The sequence below is a fragment of the Nycticebus coucang genome, chromosome 1 (assembly GCF_027406575.1).
Source record: "Nycticebus coucang isolate mNycCou1 chromosome 1, mNycCou1.pri, whole genome shotgun sequence".
Taxonomy (NCBI): domain Eukaryota; kingdom Metazoa; phylum Chordata; class Mammalia; order Primates; family Lorisidae; genus Nycticebus; species Nycticebus coucang.
The window spans coordinates 141,822,232-141,843,565 of NC_069780.1; the positions used below are offsets into that span (position 1 = coordinate 141,822,232).

At 42.8% G+C, this 21,334-nt stretch overlaps 1 protein-coding gene across 9 annotated transcripts in view; it reads right to left on the reverse strand.

Moving 5' to 3' along the window:
• The window catches only part of ERBIN (erbb2 interacting protein), a 172,346-nt gene extending 154,951 nt beyond the window's left edge, over window positions 1-17,395 (reverse strand). For 7 of the 9 annotated variants that reach the window (XM_053589616.1, XM_053589662.1, XM_053589654.1 and 4 more), the window contains exon 1: window positions 16,413-17,395. The gene's annotated coding sequence lies outside the window, so the exon portion shown is untranslated. The remainder of the gene's footprint in view (window positions 1-16,412) is intronic. The other 2 variants (XM_053589630.1, XM_053589644.1) reach the window with 2 other exon arrangements.
• Window positions 17,396-21,334: the final 3,939 nt, after the last annotated feature.

Here is a 21,334-nt window from a genome sequence, read left to right on the forward strand (position 1 = left end):
AGAAATTATTTAGAAGTTAACACAGGAAAATCTTTTGGTCTCCTCTAAAGAATTTGTATTTTTTTATTTAGGGTAATGAAAATTTTGGCTTCCAGGAAGCTTGGCTAAATTTGATTTTCTATTACAACAACTATGCTAAATTATTTTAAAATTATATTATTTCTTCACTCCTTTCCTTGGATCTGATTTTCTATTTCTATTAACTATATACCTACATCCTACTAAAAGTTACCTTAAATCTTATCTGTAAAGAGAGAATATTAAAAATAAGCAATTTGAAAACAGAGGTCCTATTTTTAAAAATTGCAACAGGGCAGCACCTGTGGCTCAAAGGAGTAGGTTGCCGGCCCCATATGGCGCAAGTGGCGGGTTCAAACCCAGCCCTGGCCAAAAACTGCAAAAAAAAAAAAACCCAAAAAGTTTAAATCGGCTTGGTGCCTGTGGCTCAAACAGCTAAGGTGCCAGCCACATACACCTGAGCTGGTGGGTTCGAATCCAGCCCAGGGCCTGCCCCCAAAAAATGACAGCTGCAACCAAGAAATAGGCGGGCGTTGTGGCGGATGCCTATAGTCTCAGCTACTTGGGAGGCAGAGGCAGGAAAATCACTTGAGCCCAGGAGTTGGAGGTTGCTATGAGCTGTGATGCCGCACTCTACCCAGGGTGACAGCTTGAGGCTCTGTCTCAAAAAAAATAAATAAATAAAATAGAAATAAAATTTAAATCAAAAAAGGCCTTCCTAGCCAGGTGCAGTGTTCACGTCTGTAACCCCAGCACTGTGGGAAGCTGAGGAGGGAAAATTGCTTGAGCTCACATATTTGAGACTTGCCTGAGAGTGAGACCCTAACTCATTAAAAAAAAAAAACAACCTGGCTGGGCGCTACAGTGAGCACCTGTAATCCCAGCAGCTTACAGAGGCTGAGGCAGCTGGATGCCCACAGCTTGAGTCTGAGGATGCAGTGAGCTGCACTCTGCTCAGGGCATATGGTGGGAATCTGTCTCAACAACAACAACAACAACAAAAAAGCAAAGAAATAAAAAAATAAGCAAGGAAATGAAAATAAAAACTTAAAAAAAAAAGGCCTTCCTGGACAGATAGGATGGCTCACGCCTGTAATCCTAACACTATGGAAGGCTGAAGGGGGTAGACTGCTTAAGCTCATGATTTTGAGACCAGCCTAGGCAAAAGTGAGACCCTGTCTCTATAAAAATAGAAAAATTTGACCCAGCGCCTATAGCTCAAGCGGCTGAGGCGCCAGCCACATACATCAGAGCTGTCAGGTTCGAATCTAGCCCAGGCGTGCCAAACAACGACAACTACAACCAAAAAAAAAGGCCGGGCACTGTGGCAGGCGCCTGTAGTCCCAGATACTTGGGAGGCTGAGGCAAGAGAATCGCTTAAGTCCAGGAGTTGGAGGTTGCTGTGAGCTGTGACACCACAGCACTCTACCCAGGGTGACAGCTTGAGGGTCTGTCTCTAAAAATAAATAAATAAATAAAAATAAAAATAGAAATAGAAAAACAAGCTCAGCGCCTGTAGCACAGTGGTTACAGCGCCAGCAACATACACCAAGGCTGATGGGTTCGAACCTAGCTGGGCCAGCTAAGCAACAATGACAACTGCAACAGAAAAATGGCCAGGCGTTGTGGCAGGCACCTGTAGTCCCAGCTACTTGGGAGGCTGAGGCAAGAGAATCGCTTGGGCCCAGAAGTTTGAGGTTGCTGTGAGCTGTAATGCCACAGCACTCTATCCAGGGCGAAGCTTAAAACTCTGTCTCAAAAACAAAAAAGGCCGGGGCGGTGCGCCTGTGGCTCAGTCGGTAAGGCGCCAGCCCCATATACCAAGGGTGGCGGGTTCAAACCCGGCCCTGGCTGAACTGCAAACCAAAAAATAGCTGGGCGTTGTGGCGGGCGCCTGTAGTCCCAGCTACTCGGGAGGCTGAGGAAAGAGAATCGCTTGAGCCCAGGAGTTGGAGTTTGCTGTGAGCTGTATGACGCCACAGCACTCTACCAAGGGCCATAAAGCGAGACTCTATCTCTACAAAAAAAAAAAAAAAAAGGCCTTCCTTGATATATCATTTGAAAAGATCTTCAAATAGACAAAAAATATATACTGGAAAAAGTTAACATAGCAAACTAGCCACTTAAGTAAAAACCAGAATGGCACAGTAGATCCTGGTAAAAACTGAGGTGCATACACCTGAGTTTCTTCATTTCCTAGACTAAAATTAGGCTAATTATACAGCAGAAATAGAATCAGGTAAGACTTCTGGTATTTATTCCCTGTTCTCTCCCCTAGGCCTAGAACAATTCTTAGCACAAAATAGGAGCTTAAATACTACTACTGCTTTATATATTAGTCCTAAAGCTAGGAGAAACTACAATCTATATTCTGTATTACCCTCCAGAAATACTACTCAAATCCTTGCTCTTACATGAGAGGTGAATAGATAGGTAAGACTGATAGAAACTGTGCTCTGTAAGCTGATGCAGTGAAACCCTTTCCACCTTGCACATGTTCACAAATAAACAAACACTCTGAGAACCTAATTCTATTATACAGTTGAATGAAAGATAAAGATTATAGGCTAAAAAATGAATCAGAAAGTAAAGTACACTGTAATTTCAGCAGTTTGAGAAGGTGAGATTGGAGATCACTTGAGGCCAGGAATTTGAGATCAGCTTGGGCAACACAGACCCTGTCTCTATAAAAAATTAGCTGGACATGGTGGTGGCATTCACCTGTGGTCCTAGCTACTTAGGAGGTTAAGACTAGCAGGATCCCTTCAGCCTAAGAGATAAACGTTGCAATGAACTACAGTCAGACCACAGCACTCTAGCCTTGATGACAGAACAAGACTCTGTCTTAATAAAAAAGTTATAAATCCAAACTGTAAAACTCAAAGAAAATACAGGACAAATGCTTCACAACATTGATTTGGTGATGACTTCTTGTATATGAATCAAAGAAACAAATGACAACAAAAATAAAGTAGAACCTCTGTAAGTGGATCACCCAAGGGACTGTAACAAACTAGTAAACATATGGAGGTGGTCAACATAAGGAACTAAGCCTATGTGGTACATGTCCAATCTATGAAACTTAGGTCACCTTAAGGAGGAGGTCAATTACAGAGGTTCTACTGTAGACAAATTGGATTTCACAAAAAGCCTATGTTCTTACATATAATACTAAATTACCTCTCTCCGATTTGCACAGATACTATGAGCGGGCTAAAGTGGAATGGTCAAAAATGCACACAGAAAGGTAACCTTATCTACTATTGGTGGAAGTAGAAATTGATACAAAATCTTCACAGGGTATTTGATTCTACCTATCAATTTTAATCACACACACAGGAATATATGTGGGAGATAGAATTAAGTAGAATTTTCATTTTCTGTGTTATATATTTCCACATTTGAATTGTTACAGCAAGATTATTTTTATAATCTGAAAAAAAGAATAAGGTAATTATTTTAGCCCTTTGCCTGTCAAAAGCCCTTCACCTTATCCAGCCTTCCTATCCTAGGCTAAAAGATCTCACTCTGGAGACAGTGAAAAGACAGAACTGAGGGTGGCGCCTGTGGCTCAGTGAGCAGGGCGCCGGCCCCATATACCGAGGGTGGGGGATTCAAACCCAGCCCCGGCCAAACTGCAACAAAAAAATAGCCGGGCGTTGTGGTGGGCGCCTGTAATCCCAGCTACTAGGGAGGCTGAGGCAGGAGAATCGCCTAAGCCCAGGAGTTGGAGGTTGCTGTGAGCTGTGTGACGCCACGGCACTCTACCGAGGGCAATAAAGTAAAACTCTGTCTCTACGAAAAAAAAAAAAAAAAAAAAAATAGAAAGAACTGATAGGAATTTCTTTTTTTTTTTTTTTTTTTTTTTTTTTGTGGTTTTTGGCTGGGGCTGGGTTTGAACCCACCACCTCCGGCATATGGGACCGGCGCCCTACTCCTTGAGCCACAGGCGCTGCCCAAACTGATAGGAATTTCAATTACTAAGGTCAGCAAAATAAGGAAGATGACTCCTAGGGTCCCTGACTTGAGAATGGCTTTCAAAAGAAAGTGCATACAGGACACTATGTTGATATCAGATATTTATGACAAATCTAACAGCATCTACTAGATACAGTCCCCGCTACCCTACAGTTAGCACCCAATTAACTAAATCTTCTGAAGTCCCCTGAGATTAACGGGTACCCAAAGAATCCATTTGATACTGCCAGGATCCTTACCTTTTCCTAGAAGACTGAGAGTATATACATTCTAGTCACAAAAGGATATTCTAGAATCTCTCTTAAATTACTACCCAAATCTCTAGATTAGAAGTCCAATTAACTTAATATAGGCTGGATGATAGCTTTGGCAGGAGATTCATTTTTAGATTACAGGTTTCTTACACTTGTTCTAATAAAAACACACCCTCTATCACCCCACACCCCATCCCCTGTTCCCTACAAAGAAAACTATAAGTGACCTAAGGCTTCATCCAAGGATATTATTATCTGAAAAATAGATAACATGTCCAAAAGTCAGGATCATTCAAACAATTTAACCTCAATATGAAAACCAAAGTCCCATCAAAATCATTGCAATCATACTGAAACCGAGCAATTATTTCCATAAGGAACTTGTCCAATGTAGATAATGAAAGTACTGGATTTTTCCCATCCACCTTTCACATAATAGCCTCAGGAATTACTGGAGAATTAAATATTTTTCCTAAGTATATTTTATCATAGAATTGAAGCTTGCCTTTTTACATTTTAGAATTTCACTCCTTTAAAAATACTTTGGGAATTAATTTGGCACTTCTGGCTCAAAATATCTGAACAAACATTTACCTTAACTTCTACACATACACAGTAAGTACAAAGACAAAACTAGTTTTCTCACTCTCGAAGGTAAGACACAAATATGGAAAGAAATTTTTTAAAACCTAGAGTAAGCCCTGTGTTGCTGGGTTAGAACTGCAGTTAACATGTGAAAATACACAGACATTCTTCATTTACAATGATTGGTTGATGTCTGTATAAACCCATCCTAAGTTGAAATACATTTAATACCCCAATAAACCCAGGGAAAGTCAAAAAATTGTAAGTTGAACCATTACAAATCAGGGACTATATGTATATATTTCATAGATACAGAAATAAATATGGATAAGCTTGGCGCCTGTGGCTCAAGCGACTAATGCCCCCGCCACATACACCTGAGCTGGCGGGTTCGAATCCAGCCTGGGCCCGCCAAACAACAATGACAGCTGCAACCAAAAAATGGCCGGGTGTTGTGGCAGGCGCCTGTAGTCCCAGCTACTTGGGAGGCGGAGGCAGGAGAATCACTTGAGTCCAGGATTTGGAGGTTGCTGTGAGCTGTGATGCCATGCACTCTACCTAGAGTGACAGAGTCAGACTGGGTCTCAAAAAAAAAAAAGAAAGAAAGAGGGGTGGGGAGAGAAAAAGAGAGAGAGAGGAAGGAAGGAAGGAAAAGGGAGGGAGGGAGTAAATGCAATACGGGATTTTGAACTGGATCTTTTTGTTGTTGTTTGTGCCAAACTTTCACTATGTTGCTCAGGCTGCTCTGGAACTCATGTGTTCAATCCATCATTCTATCTCAACCTCCCAGAGTGCACTGGATCCTTTTGCTCTAAAAGATACTATTTAGACAACTAATGAGGTTTATATGTTGGAATAGATACATGTAAACTTTCTGATTTTGCTGGTTATAATGGCATTATGTAGGAGGATGTCATTGCTTGTAGGACATAAACATTAAAATATTTAGGGGTGATGGACACCATCAGCAACTTACTGACAAATGGTTCAGGGAAAAAAAGTTCCAATTTCTCTGTATGCCACTGTTCCAAAAATTAAACTAAGAAAAACGTTACAAAAAAATCTATAGCAGTGGCAGAAAACCTGTGGGTTACATTTACAAATAAGAACAGAAAGGGATTTACAGAGAACAAAGTAGACTGGAGTATGGGAGAATGACAATAAAATGCAATACATATGCGAGATCAGATACCCAAAACAAGTATAATCTTCTATCTCCAAAAATGGTCACTTTTTCAGCAAGAAGGATTAAAAGAGATGTCTCCTAGGGAGTCAGCCAAGTAACAAAACCATACTAAGATGCTTTAGAGATAAAACATCTACCCTGTTTCCCAGAAAATAAGACAGTGTCTTATATTAATTTTTGCTCCCAAAGATGCACTAGGTCTTATTTTCAAGGGATGTCTTATTTTTCCATGAAGAAGAATACGGTACACATTTGTTGTTCGCCAGACCGGTCCACTCTGATCCTCCTGTTCTTCTACACGCATCTACCAAAGTCTCCTCCTCTCTCTCGCCCCCGCGCTCACCGCTCACTCAGACCTCTGCTCTGACTCCACACAGCAATGATGTCAGGACTCCTCATAATGTCACTGGTTGCTAGACGCCAGTCAGGGTGGCCATAGCAACCAGTTTACGGCACATTAATTTTCATTCTGAGACAGAGCCTGGGGGGGCCTTATTTTCGGGGAGATGCCTTATATTTCACCCAGAAGGAAACCTTTAAGTAGGTCTTATTTTCGGATGATGTCTTATTTTCGGGGAAACACGGTAGTACAGCTCTCTGTAATAGGACAGATTTGACTTAGTATAACCATGGAACTATTTAACAGTAAATTATTTCCTAAAAGACAGGAAACATCTGTGACAAAAAGTAAGGTTACCAACATACCCTAAAGGAGAAACCTATTAAATACCCTCCCCCCTTTCCTCTTCCAAGCAATTGCCAAAGCCAGAACCCTTGGACTGAGAAAATAAATTTAAATGGCCAACACAGAATAGGCTGGACTGGGGCATAATATAAAATTCTGACCACAGTGAAAAATCTAACATTTAAGGAAGATCCAAAGCATGACAGATACACCAAGAATAATAAGATCAAACTTTCTGTGTATTAATAGAGGTAACAGCAAACAATGTGAAAATAGTAATATCTCAGAGATTCAAAATTACATGTAGACCAAAAATTAAGCTTAAAAAATAAAAACCAACTGCTGGCTCAGTGCCTATGGCTCGAGCGGCTAAGGCACCAGTCACATACACCTGAGCTGGCGGGTTCGAATCCAGCCCAGGCCTGCCAAACAACAATGATGGCTGCAACCAAAAATAAATAAATATAGCCAGGCGTTGTGGCGGGCGCCTGTAGTCCCAGCTACTTGGGAGGCTGAGGCAAGAGAATCGCTTAAGCCCAGGAGTTGGAGATTGCTGTGAGCTGCGTGAGGCCACGGCACTCTACGAGGGCCACAAAGTAAGACTCTGTCTCTACAAAAAAAAAAAAAAAAAAAAAAAAAAAAACCAAAAATAAATAAATTTCTAAAATAAAATAAAATAAAATAAAATAAAAACCAACTGCTATGAAAAAAGTCCTTAGAAACTCTATCCCCAAAACAAGTAACAACATAACTGAAAAGAACTGAAGATCAAATAAGTAAGCTAAAAGATCAAGCCTTGAGATTCTTCCAGAATTCAATTTCAAAATACAAAAATAAAAAAATTATTTCTCATGATGAACTTCTCTAAAAAAATGAAAATAGGCTGGGTGCAGTGGTTCACGCCTATAATCCCAGCACTTTGGGAGGCCAAGTCAGGTAGACTGCCTCAGCTCACAGGTTCAAGACCAGCCTGAGCAAGAGCAAGACCCTGTATCTAAAACAAAAATAGCCGGGCATTGTGGTGGGCGGCTATAGTCCCAGCTACTCTGGAGGCTAAGGCAAGAGAATCGCTTGTGCCCAAGAGTTTGAGGTTGATGCAAGCAGCAACAAAGTGAGATTCTGTCTCAAAAAGAAAAAATGAAAAATAAATTAAAGGAAGTAAGGAAAGCTCCATAAATCCCAACATTCACCTAAATTCTCTAAGTGTGATTCCCACAGTCCCTGGGAGTCCCTGAAACACTTTCAAGGAGTCTTCAAGGTAAAAACTATTTTCTTTTTTTTGTTTGTTTGTTTTTTTTCTTCAAAACTATTTTCATAATAACACTGAAATGTCATTTTTTCCCTTTTCCACTCTGTTAATGTTTTACACTAATGATGCAAAAGCAATGATGGGTAAAATTGCTAGTACCCTAGCAAGAAAAAAAGGTAGTACCATCAAGCACCACTATATATTCCCAGATTTATTTATTTATTTTGAGACAGAGCCTCAAGCTGTTGCCCTGGGTAGAGTGCGCGGCATCACAGCTCACAGCAACCTCCAACTCTTGGGCTCAAGCGATTCTCCTGCCTCCACCTCCCAAGTGGCTGGGACTACAGGCGCCTGCCACAACGCCCGGAGATTTTTTGGTTGCAGCCGTCATTGTTTGGCGGGCCCAGGCTGGATTCGAACCCGCCAGCTCAGGTGAATGTGGCTGGCGCCTTAGTCTCTTGAGCCACAGGCACCAAGCCCCCAGATTTATTTTTAAATGCCATTTTCACTTGAGTATCTTTGGCTCGGCGCCAAACTCTCCGGGCATTGTGGCAGGCACCTGTAGTCCCAGCTACTTGGGAGGCGGAGGCAGGAGAATCACTTGAGCCCAGGAGTTGGAGGTTGCTATGAGCTGTGATGTCATAGCACTCTACCCAGGGCAACAGCTTGAGGCTCTGTCTCAAAAAAAAAAGTATCTTTAACACAGCAATAAGAAACAATGCATAGGCCATGTGTGGTGGCTCACGCTCGTAATCCTAGGAGGCCAAGGCAGGTTCAAGACCAGCCTGAGCAAGAGTGAGACCCTGTCTCTAAAAATAGCCAGGCATTGTGGTGGGCACCTGTAGTCCCAGCTATTTGGGAGGCTGAGGCAAGAGAATCACTTCAGCCCAGGAGTTTGAGGTTGTTGTAAAGTAAGAGGCCAGGGCACTCTGAGGTCAACAGTGTGAGACACTGTCTCACAAAAAAAAAAAAAAAAAAATATATATATATATATATATATATATATATGTTACAAAATCATAAACATGTAAAAAATTTATCCAAAGTACAAGATAAACCAACAGTTGTTTTTTTTTTCTTTTAGAGGCAGAGTCTCACTTTATCACCCTTGGTAGAGTACTGTGATATCACAGCTCACAGCAACCTCCAACCCTTGGGCTCAGGCAATTCTCTTGCTTCAGCCTCCCGAGTAGCTGGGACTATAGGCATCTGTCACAACGCCCGGCTACTTTTTGTTGCAGTTTGGCAGAGGCCGGGTTCAAACCCACCAACCTCGGTATATGGGCCCAGTGCCCTATCCCTGAGCCACAGGTGCCGCCCAAACCCATAGATTTTACAGTAACATTAAGAAATGAAAAATTGGACTCAGTGCCTCTGGCTCAAGCAGCTAAGGAGCCAGCCACATACACCTGAGCTGGCAGGTTCGAATCCAGCCCGGGCCGCCAAACAACAATGATGGCTGCAACCGAAAAATAGCCAGACGTTGTGGCGGGCGCTTACAGTCCCAGCTACTTGGGAGGAGGAGGCAGGAGAATCGCTTGAGCACAGGAGTTAGAGATTGCTGTGAGTTGTAATGCCACAGCACTCTACCCAGGGAGACAGCTTGAGGCTCTGTCTCAAAAAAAAAAAAAGAAAAAGAAATGAAAAATTGGGTCAGGCACAGTGACTCTCAGCTGTATTCCCAGCGTTCTGAGAGGTTAAGCTGAGTGGATAGCCTGAACTCACGGGTTCGAGACCAGCCTGAGCAAGAGGGAGACACCATCTCTAAAAATAGCTGGGCGCTGTGGTGGGCACCTATAGTCCCAGCTACTTGGGAGGCTGAGGCAAGAGGATCACTTAAGCCCAAGAGTTTGAGGTTGCTGTGAGCTATGACGCCATGGCACTCTACCAAGGGTGACAAAGTAAGACTCTGTCTCAAAAAAAAATAAGAAGAAATGAAAAATTCACTGTCACAGTTCCAGATTCAATATTGCCACTAATTTTATAAAAAACTACTACTTGTTGGGGTTTTGCCTGCGGCTCAGTGAGTAGTGCGTCGGCCCCATATACCAAGGGTGGAGTGTTCAAACCCAGCCCAGCCAAACTGCAACAAAAAAAAAATAGCTGAGTGTTGTGGCTAGCGCCTGTAGTCCCAGCTACTCGGAAGGCTGAGGCAAGAGAATCGCCTAAGCCCAAGAGCTGGAGGTTGCTGTGAGCTGTGACGCCATGGCATTCTACCGAGAGCGACAAAGTAAATTATATTAAAAAAAAAAAAAAAAAAACTACAACTTGTCAAATTTTGGTGTATCAAATACATCAAATCGTTGTATAAAAGAGTATCCAAAATTATCTAAAAGGTCTATGAGGGTGGTGCCTGTGGTTCAGTGGGTAGGGCCCCAGCCCCATATACCCAAAGTGGCAGGTTCGAACCTGGTCCTGGCCAAACTGCAACAAAAAATTAAAAAAATTAAAAATAAAATAAAATAAGACAAAAATAAAAGGTCTATGAAAATATTCCTCCCTACCCTAACCATATATCTATATAAAGGTGGATTTTATTCATATACTTCAACCAAAACAACATACTGCAACAGATGGAATGAAGCATTGAAGTGTTTTCTATTAAGCCAAACACAAGAGACTTGCAACAATATAAAACATTGCCACTCTTTTTGCTAAGTATTTGCTTTGGAAAATAGTTGTATTTTTATTAAAACAATGTTTTTAACATGAAATCATTATTGTTTTTATTGTTTTAAATTTAGTTTGTTTTAATTTCTAACAGGAAAAATATAATAGATAATCCACAAACCCCAATTGGGATTGGGGATTTCTTTTTTTTTTTTTTAAGACAGAGTCCTACTCCATCACCCTAGATAGAGTGATATGGCGTTACAGCTCACAGCTAGTTTTTTCTGTTTTTAGTAGAGATGGGGGTCTCACTCCTGCTCAAGCTGGTCTCAAACTCCTGAGCTCAACCAATTCACCCACCTCAGCCTCCCAGAATGCCAAGATTACAGATGTGGGCCATCACACCTGGCCTCTTTGAAATTCTCAATAATTCATAGGAGTGTAAGAGTCTGTAAAACTAAAAAGTCTGAAAACCTTAGGGCTTTTACTATTAATACTTTTTGTAATTCCATGCTATAATAGAGTAAATCTTCCTACAGAAAGATGAAAAGTACAAGACACTCTACACAAAGTAAGTTGTCCCAAACTATTTTCTAAGTTAGTCTTCTTTTCATTTTTCTAATCCCTCACTGTAATACCATAGGTAACAACTTTATAATGATGATATTGTCAATCTGCCTTTCTCCCCCCTTCTAGGACACCAAAAAGCTAAGAAACAGCTCACTATGTACTATGTAAATGGCTCTGAATAAGAATGTTGCTGTGTATAAAGTCCCCAGACTTTTTATGCCTGTTTTGATTACTTAGATGTCATTTTTTATTATTTTCTAGTCTTTTTTAACTTCATTTTATATACCTAAAGTCACAGATAAATAACCAGATAAACAGAGAATTATTAAGTACATTTTAGACATTCTTCTTTTCTACTATCGTACACGTTGCCACTTACAAAGGTTGGAAAGGCCTGCATCCAATGGTGTCTGGAACAAAATTTGAAGTGAAAAGAATAAAATGAAATAACAGAGTTCCACTGTGCTTATTTCATGAAAGCAAAGGAAAACAATTTAAAAATTGGGGGGCTACTGTGACAGAGAAGACATCCAATTTGAAAGGCAGGACAGAAGAATAAGGTACAAAGAAAGAAGGTACAGAGAAATGAGTCTATATCTTTTACAAGGACAAAAATATAATAAAATAAGAAAGTAAACGGGGTTGTAGAGAGTTTTAAAACATAATAAGTACCACCTGGGCGGCGCTTATGGCTCAAAGTAGTAGGGTGCTGGCCCCATATGCCGGAGGTGGCGGGTTCAAACCCAGCCCCAGCCAAAAGCTGCAAAAGAAAAAAAAAAAAAGGAATAAGTACCACCTACTATTATCTTTTTTTTGGAGAATCTCACTTAGTTGCCCTGGGGTTAAGTGCCATGGCACCATAGCTCACAGCAACCTCAAACTCTTGAGCTCAAGTGATCCTCTTGCCTCAGCTTCCCAAGTAGCTGGGACTACACGCACCTGCCACAACACTGGGCTATTTTTTAGAGACAAGATCTCACTCTTCTTCAGGCTGGTCTCAAATCCTAAACTCAAGCAATCTGCCAGCCTCGGCCTCCCAGAGTGGTGGGATTACAGGTGTGAGCCACCACTCTGAGCTACCTACTATCATCTTAACAGTTCACTCTGAGGACATTAACAAGGAAAAAGAACTGAGAAAACAAATATATTAGTGAATATCAAGTACAATGAATTGAAATACAAAGAGAACATTCAGAATTAAATAGGTCGATTAAATTTTTTCTGCTGCACGTTTTGTAGTTTTTTGAGGACAGAATAAACATGAACTAATAAAGTATAGAAAAGAGAAAAAGGACAAAAAAGTATAAGAAACAACATATGAATGACTTGGCCCCCATAGCACAGTGGTTACCGTGTCAGGCACACACACTGAGGGTGGCGGGTTTGAACCTAGCCTGGGCCAGCTAAACAACAGTGATAACTGCAACAAAAAATAGCCGGGTGTTGTGGCGGTTGCCTGTAGTTCCAGCTACTTGGGAGGCTGAGGCAAGAGAATCGCTTAAGCCCAAGAGTTGGAGGTTGCTGTGAGCTGTGATGCTCTGCCACTCTACCCAGGGTAACAAAGTAAGACTCTTTCTCAAAAAAAAAAAAAGAAAGAAAAAAAGAAACAACAGATGAACATAGAGAAAATCAGGTAAGTAAATGAAGTTAACTATAAAAATAGGAAGCTAAAAGGAGAAAAAGGTGAACAATAGCTAGATTTCTTTAATACAACTAGGAAACGTAACAAAGGAAAATGCTCAAAGGTAAATCTGGAAAATGGGAGTAGTACAGTTTAAAAGTTAGCAATGATAGCCACCCACAAAGAAAAAAAATGTAATAATGTAGGAAAAGGTGGCCCCTGTAGCTCAAGCGGCTAAGGCACCAGCTACATACACCAGAGCTGGAGGGTTCCAATCTGGCCCAGGCCTGCCAAACAATGACAACCACAACCAAAAAATAGCTGGGCATTGTGGCCGGCACCTGTAGTCCCAGCTACTCGGGAGGCTGAGGCAAAAGAATGGCTTAAGCCCAGGAGTTGGAGGTTGCTGTGAGCTGTGATGTCACAGCACTCTACCCAGGGCTATAGTTTAAGGCTGTCTCAAAAAAAAAGGTAGGAAAAAACAAAGAGTACACTGCAGAAATGCTGAATTTATTTCCTCAGAAAACTCAAAAGCAGATATTACAGAGCATAATTCATGTATACACAGTATATTCTATGGCAACAGAAAGACAAATAATGTGCACTGACAAGCTGAATAGTCAATCTAATGTGAACAGTTAAACATAGGTACAGTATATGTTGCCAGAAAAGAAAAAGAGACACTTCTAGGAGTTTAAAATACAAGTGCTTCCTCAAGAAAAGTAAACACATGACAGATTAGAGAAATGAATGAGCAAGGTAGAGTCAAAATGAAAATGCAAGCAACAAAGTAATGCATTTAAGGAAAATCTGAATAAGTACCAATTACAAAAAAGAAAATTACTTTGCTATCCAACATCACTAAAATTCCATATCCCATATACATTTTTAATACTGTCTTAAACAAAAACAAAAGTAGCTTAAAATCTAAATTTTATTATCTATAAGCAATTATTTCAATTAAATGCCTAAATACACACAAACAATTATGTTTCTTAGGTAGTCAACACTCAGTATCAATAATGTCTACAATAACTGAATTTTAAAGATTTAACCAGTTATTTATGCAAACAGCACTTAAGAAAACAGCATATGATAAAAATTTGATTTCCACATTTGTACTTCTTTTGAGATTTTTATACATGAAGTTTGCAATAGCTTCAACTCAAATGACAAGGAGACTTCATAACTTAATCCAACTTGAATTAGTTCTATAAACTCATAACCTTCAATAAACAGAGCAGTTTGTGCAGTATTTTAGCAAACACTTTGGGAGTACTCTATATTTGCCAATTTGATCAAAGAAAACCCACAAAGTACCAAAAACATCCAAATTTTTAAGCTATTTTAAAATATTTTAACTTTTTTTTTAAATCTTTTCAAACTTGGATGGCACCTGTGACTCAGTGAGTAGGGCACCAGCCCCATATACTGAGGGTAGCTGGTTCAAACCTGGCCCTGGCCAAATTGCAACAACAACAACAAAAACAAAAGCCAGGCGTTGTGTCCCAGCTACTTGGGAGGCTGAGACAAGAGAATCGCCTAAGCCCAAGAGCTGGAGGTTGCTGTGAGCGCGCCACAGCACTCTACAGAGGGCATCAAACTGAGAGACTCTGTCTCAAAAAAAAAAAAACTTTACTAACTTTGTTACATTTTAAATAAGCGTCAAAAATATAATTTGACCTTGTATAAAACTTAAAATTTGTTAATAATTCAGTGCCAAATTAACAGAATTCTAAGTAAACCACGAATTACGCCTTGTTGAGAGAAAACAGAACGAAAGACAACTGCACAGGTGAACACCTCATTTTAAAAATGTTGTCTGCATCTAAATATATTCTTGCCCAAGAAAAAAACTGAAGAGCTATATCTTAAAACAGGTTTAATCATCATTTTCAAGTGCTATAATATTTTCTTGTATAAAATTTACTAACAAAGAGAACCATCTTTGCCAAGTGATAATTCTCTGTAAAACACTTGCTCTATTAAGGCTTTGCTGCTTTGAGGCCAAGTATAAACCTTATAAGGAAAGTGAAGTTCAGTGCCATTTATTTTGTTCCGTTCTTTCAGATGCCCAAGAATAACCTCTTTCCCTGACTAATGATACGTTCCAAAATCATAAAGTACATCAGTTATGCATTTTAAATCCCTTGATAAAGCTCGTTCGACTTAACAGGAATTTCTTTATGGTTCACAAATCTTACCAAGGATGGGGGGAAAAATCTCCAGAGACCATGCTGGGAGGGTGGGGGTTGGGGGTTGGTGTCAAAACAACACATGTAATAAATAAGTAATAGTTTAAATACTCCCTTTTTCAAAAGTACTTGAGATAAAAGTCTTAAAGAACTTATTTACTTGTGAAATAATTTGATGTTGATCTTTAAAACCTACCTTTTCCTCTTTGAACTAAAGAAAGTCAACTCTTTCCTCAGGTTTCCGGTAATTACTTGAGGTAGCATAGGCAAACTAAACATTAAAGTCTGTACTTAAGTAAGATACATCTACTAACAGGATACCATATTTCTTTAATATTTTAATCAAAAGTACAGTCTTCCTTTTCACCTACCTCTACCACGAAAGTACTGGAGTAAAACTAAACTTTTTAAAAAGAATAAAACACTGAAAAAACAGCTTGGGTTTGCTACAACCCAAACTAGGTTTCATCTACGAAGCCTACCCATTGGTCCAGAAGTGTTTGTACCTCTGACTGGTGGAATGTCTGCCATGCTTCACGAATTCCTATCCCCATATGAGGAACCTATCACTTATTAAGAAGAACAGACCAAAAACACTTGGGCCAACGCAAAAATGTAAACACCATACTATTCAAAAAGCACAGCCAAATTCAATATGATTCCCATGAAAATCGTTTTAGGCATTTTACTTTTCTTAGTCTGCTCAGAACTGCACAGAGGTCCTAACAAACTACTTACTACAGGTATGTTTTTTAATTGCACTTTTCTTTTTACCCAAAATTCTTACTCCCTTTTTCTTCCCAATACATTAGTTACGAGACAAGTCTAGCAGATAACATGCTTTCAATTAATTAACCAAACAAGTATAAAGTTCTAAACGTCTGCCAAGAACACATTACTACACAATTAAAGAAACATATTACCCACTCTGAAAAACAACTAAGAACGGGTAAGTTTTTGCTTCTGAAGTCCAACGAAATATCCAATCCAATAAGGGTTGGAAATAAAAAAAAATCCCTATATACGAGTAACACAAAAGCCAAAATAATCGGTATCCATATACACAAATGTGGCAGCCATCTCAATTAATAGCAAAATAATTACCCGCCGCGGCGACCTTTCTTCCAAAACAAAAGTGGCCAAATTCAGTAACTAAATACACAACGTGTATGTTAGGAAAGCTAAAACTTCAGTACTTTGTGTCAAACAAAGGCACTCCTTCTTCGGATTGCTGAAAACTTTTGATCCCACCGCATTCTAAAAACCTCTTCCCAAACAACCACGGTGCAGACGGTAAAAGGGGGAGGGAAAAAAGTTCTATTTAGCACCCCAAATACTGTCCACTTAGGAAAAAAGGAGAATTTAGAGCAACTTCGGGAAAAACGAAAGACACTAAAGTATCACCCTTTTCCGGCCCATGAACTTCGTAACTAACTTCTAGACACTTTCCGTGAAAATTACCTTTCGGTCAGACAGTGTCTCGGGGCAGCTTTTTCAAAGCTTCGTTTGACATGATTTCCTCGCCGTCATTAGTCACTCAGGGTCCAGCCGAATCTCTCTCCCGTGAGAGCGGATGTGGAGTGGCCTCCCGCAGCAGACGAGTAGGTGGCTTCGGTGGGGGGCTGGGATGCGGACTGGCTTCCAGGTCTCGAGTTGTGCAGGAGTTTCCCAGTCCCAACTAGGATCTCCGCCGAAAAAAAAAACTTTTCACTCGTGACACCGCCCGGAATCGCCGTGCGAAACTCACTTCCTGCCTTGAGGAGAAGCAGGATCCAGCTCCGTCCAGGGGAACCCGGAAAACCAGCTCCGCGCGCGCCGGGAAGGGAAGAGGGAGGGGTGTCCGCCGAGAGCCTCCGGCTGCGGGCGAGCAGCGCGCCCCGCACACCGGCCGGCGGGGACCAAGACGCCGCCGAAGCGCTCGGCAAGCCTCGGCCGCGCTAGGCCGCCACCTCCTCCTCCTCCTCTCCGCCGCCCCCAGAGCTGGGCGGCGGGGTTATTGTCTCGATAGCGCCTGCCGCGCCCTTCGCCCGCGTCTGCGCCGCCGCAGCCGCCCGGAGCCAAGGGGCCGGGCAGGCTCGATGGCGGCCCCCTCCCCGGGCCGTCCGTCGGGCCGTCCGTTCTTCCGTCCGTCCCTCTCCGCCTTCCCTACTCGCCCTCGAACCCTCTTCTCCTCCCTCTCCCGTTTTCCCGCCGCCGTCCCTCCGCTGTCTCCCTCGTTCCTCCCCAGCGGCGGCGACTCTCCCGAGAACTGCAGGGGGTGGGGGGGTCAGTCGGCCGCTTGGTCTCCTCAGGAGCTCGCGGGGCCGCGGCAGGGGCCGAGGCTGCGTCCCGCGCCGCCGCGCCACATTCACTCGAGCGAGAGGCTGCGAGGGGAGGGGAGGGAGAGAGAATAGAGAAAGGAGGAGGAACGGGGCTGGGGCGGAGGGAAACTACAGCCTCACAGGCCGCGGCAGCCACAGCGCCACCGCCCCGCCGGCGAGGGGGGAAGAGGCTGCGCGCCGCGGCTCCACGGCGGGGGCGGGGGCGGGGCAGCCTCCTGCCTGCTTCGCCCCAACCGCCAACAGCCGGGCTGGAGGCCGGCGCGAGCCAGTCAGCGCGCGGGGGCGGCACGGGCCGACGTCGGCGGCTGCGGCTGGGGGTGGCGGGGGGCGACGCGCCGAGGGCCGTGGGGGAAGGGCCGGCGGCGGCGGCGGGTTCGCGTGCGAGGCGCTGCGTGAGGCCGGCTCTGGCCCAGGCTCCCCGAGGCCTGCCTGCCGGGCCCCAGCCCGCTCCTCGACCCCGCACACACCCTCTCCTGAGCACCCGAGGTGGGGATGCCGACCCTCTCGGCCCCGCGCCCGGCCCAGGAGACGTAGAGCCCACGGGCCTCCGCCGCCCCGGCCGATTGAGTTTCTTCGTACGACAGTAATCGGTGCAAAGGAGTTCAAGTCCAGCCCCGATTTTAAGGCAGCAGGTATCTCTTTCAGCTGCGGCACCCCAACTTCCTCTAATGGCACGCTCAGGTTGCAGGAAACCGCTGCGGCAGCTCGGCTGAGCTTCCCACGCCGGCCCTTTGAGCTTGCTCGCACAGCAGTGCAGCTCCGAGTCTCAGCCTCGCACCGGTGGGGAGACAAAGCTGGCGCTGAGAAGGCGAAAATGGCCCGCGAAATTGCCTCAAGATAGTGCCTTTGTTAGAGAAAATATTGGATACCCTCCGAGTGCAACGCAGGCTTCCAACCCCTTAGGTTTCTGTGGTGCAGCCGCTGCTTTGCGTCGGTCCTAATAATTCAGCCTGGCAGGGTTTGCGTTTATTGAGGAGAAAGACTCAAGCATTCTGTCAACACATATGGCATAGAAAGTCTCAACCATAACATTGCACAGTTTTTTGCAGTTACTACTTTAAATATGTTCACAGACAAGATGACAGCCTTGCTTTACCCAGAAAAGGAATATAGCAAAGCATCCTCCACCCTCATTCTGTGTTGTATTTAACTGTGTACAGTGGTGATAATTAGCCTTTGGGTCCCTGAAGTCACTGCTTCATTTATTCCATCTGTATTCCAGAGATAACTATTTATTACCAAGTTTAAATAAAGTGCTTTGTGCCCTACAGATAATGTTGGGCTGACACCCAAAGGAAAGTCCGGCAAAGAATTACTTACCAAAGTGAGTTGTACACTAGTAACACACTTGAAAAACACCTCCAAAGATATTCGAGTCATTTCGTTAGGGTTGGAGCTTTTTTTTTTTGTAGAGACAGAGTCTTACTGTACCGCCCTCAGGTAGAGTGCTGTGGCGTCACACGGCTCACAGCAACCTCTAACTCTTGGGCTTATGCGATTCTCCTCCCTCAGCCTCCCGAGCAGCTGGGACTACAGGCGCCCACCACAACGCCCGGCCATTTTTTTTGTTGCAGTTTGGCCGGGGCTGGGTTTGAACCCGCCACCCTTGCCATATGGGGCCGGCGCCCTACTCACTGAGCCACAGGCGCTGCCCAGGGTTGGAGCATTTTAACTATTTTTAGAACTGCTGGAATTAGTACAAGCACTAACTAGTTACCTAGCATAGAGCAGAAGTTGAAGATTTACAGATAGTACCAAAGTGTTCAGGTATATTCAGTGCTGAATTAGAGGTAAGAGCATTGACTTTAAGCTAGGAAACAGCAAGCAGGTATACTAGTAAAAGCTGGCTATCTATTTAATGTGACTATGAAACTTAACTGTTACATGAAAAGGTAAAGTTAGATCATATCATACAAGCTGTTCTTAATCATCCCACAAAAAATGTCTTCCACTTTTAAAAACTGGTTTGAATATGTTCAGAATTTAGTGGCATAGCTCTGAACCGAAAGGATCTCTCTCCTAAATCATCTGAAAATGGAGTATCTCCTGCACCAGTGGGAAGCCATCTGGATTTTTTTTTTTTTTTTTTAAGAGACAGTCTCACTTTGTCTCCCTGGGTAGAATGCCATAGCATCACAGCTCACAGCAACCTCCAGCTCTTGGGCTTAGGCGATTCTCCGAAGTAACTGGGACTACTGGTGCCCACCACAACACCTGGCTATTTTTGTTGCGGTTTGGTCAGGGCTGGGTTCTAACCCACCACCCTCAGTATATGGGGCTTGCGCCCGACTCACTGACCCACAGGTGCTTCCCAACCTTCTGTTTTCTGTGTTGCATCTTGTCTCAGTTTGATTCAAGACTCTTTTAAATGTGGTACCCTAGATTCCAGAAAACCTACCCCTCCAAGCCTAAATAGGTAGGACGAAACCACTTCTTGTAGGCTAAGACTTGGCCTTGGTCCCATCCTTTATTTATTTAAACTCATACTCAGGACCAATTCAGGCTAGAAAAGTTCCTATGACCAAAACCCCTTCTTCAACTAAACTGAAATTCTGCCATTAGAGTTTTATCCCTTTAAGTCGTTTATTTCTCTAGCACAAAACCATAATCCTGGGAATGGAAATATTTTAAGCCTTATTAGTCATTTATACCTAATTCATCAGATTGTTTCCCTAAAACAGCTTTAGACAGAAGGGAAAAATGGAACTAACATTTGCTGAGGCTGAGTAGATAGGTGAGGGAAATGTGTTCTCATTCCTTAGAGCAATATATAGAGAGTAGAAGAGTATAGGCAATAAATACTATTTATCATAGGATTATATAAGTCCTGCTTACTCATACTATGAGAACGAGCCCCCCTAACACTGGCCTTAAGAGGATAGAAGCCAGGATGCACTAGTCAATGTAGTTGACCCTTGAACAACATGAGGGATAGGTGTGCTGACCTCCCCAGGTGTATAACTTTTGGCTCCCCAAAAACTGAATTACTAATAAGACTACTATTGACTAGAAGCTTTACCAAAAATAGTCAATTAATGCGTATTTTGTGTTATAGGTATTGTCATCTTAAAGTAAGCTAGAAAAAAGAGTTACTAAGAAAATCATAACGGGGAGTGGGGGGCACGGTGGATTGCGCCTAGCACTCTGGGAGGCCAAGACAGGTAGATTGCCTGAGCTCACAGGTTCCAGGCCAGCCTGAGCCAAAGTGAGACCTCATCTCTAAAAATAGCCGGGCGTTGTGGCAGGTGCCTGTAGCCCCAGCTACTCGGGAGGCTGAGTTAAGAGAATCCCTTGAGTCCAAGAGTTTGAGGTTGCTGTGAGCTATGACACCACAGTACCCTACCAAGGGCGACAAAGTGAGACTCTGTCTCAAGAAAAAAAAAAAGAAATCATAAGAGGCCTAGTGTGGTGGCTCACACCTGTAATCCTAACACTCTGGGAGGCCAAGGCAGGTGGATCACCTGAGCTTGGGAGTTTAAGACCAGCCTGAGCAAGAGTGAGATCTCATCTCTACTTAAAATAGAAAAAAAATAGTTGGGCTTTGTGGCAGGTGCCTGTGGTCCCAGCTACTTGGGAGTTTGAGGCAAGAGGATTGTTTGAGCCTGAGTGTTTGAGGTTGCTGTGAGCTATGATGATGCCCTGGCACTCTACCCAGGGCTATCCATTGAGACTCTGTCTCCAAAAAAAGAAAAGAAAGAAAGAAAATCATAAGGAAGAGAATATATTATACATTCACAGCACTATACTATATTTTTCAGTATAGTAAGTTTAGTATGTTTACAAGATGAATCATCTATCTAAAATGGCAGGCAACTGCAGCTGTAAATCTCAAACCATAGTACAAGTCAAGCAATTCAACTTTTCCTTGTAATGTCCCAACTTCTCTGTGCTTCTTGGAAGTACTTCCAGCATCACTAGTGGCACTTTGAGTGGGTCCTATGGTGTTATTTAGAGTTTACAGTATTGGACTTAAACACAATGAAAAATATGCAAGAACTGTGAGAGATCACTTTTTACTATAATACAAAATTTACTGAGAGATGAACTGCTCATGTGGAGATG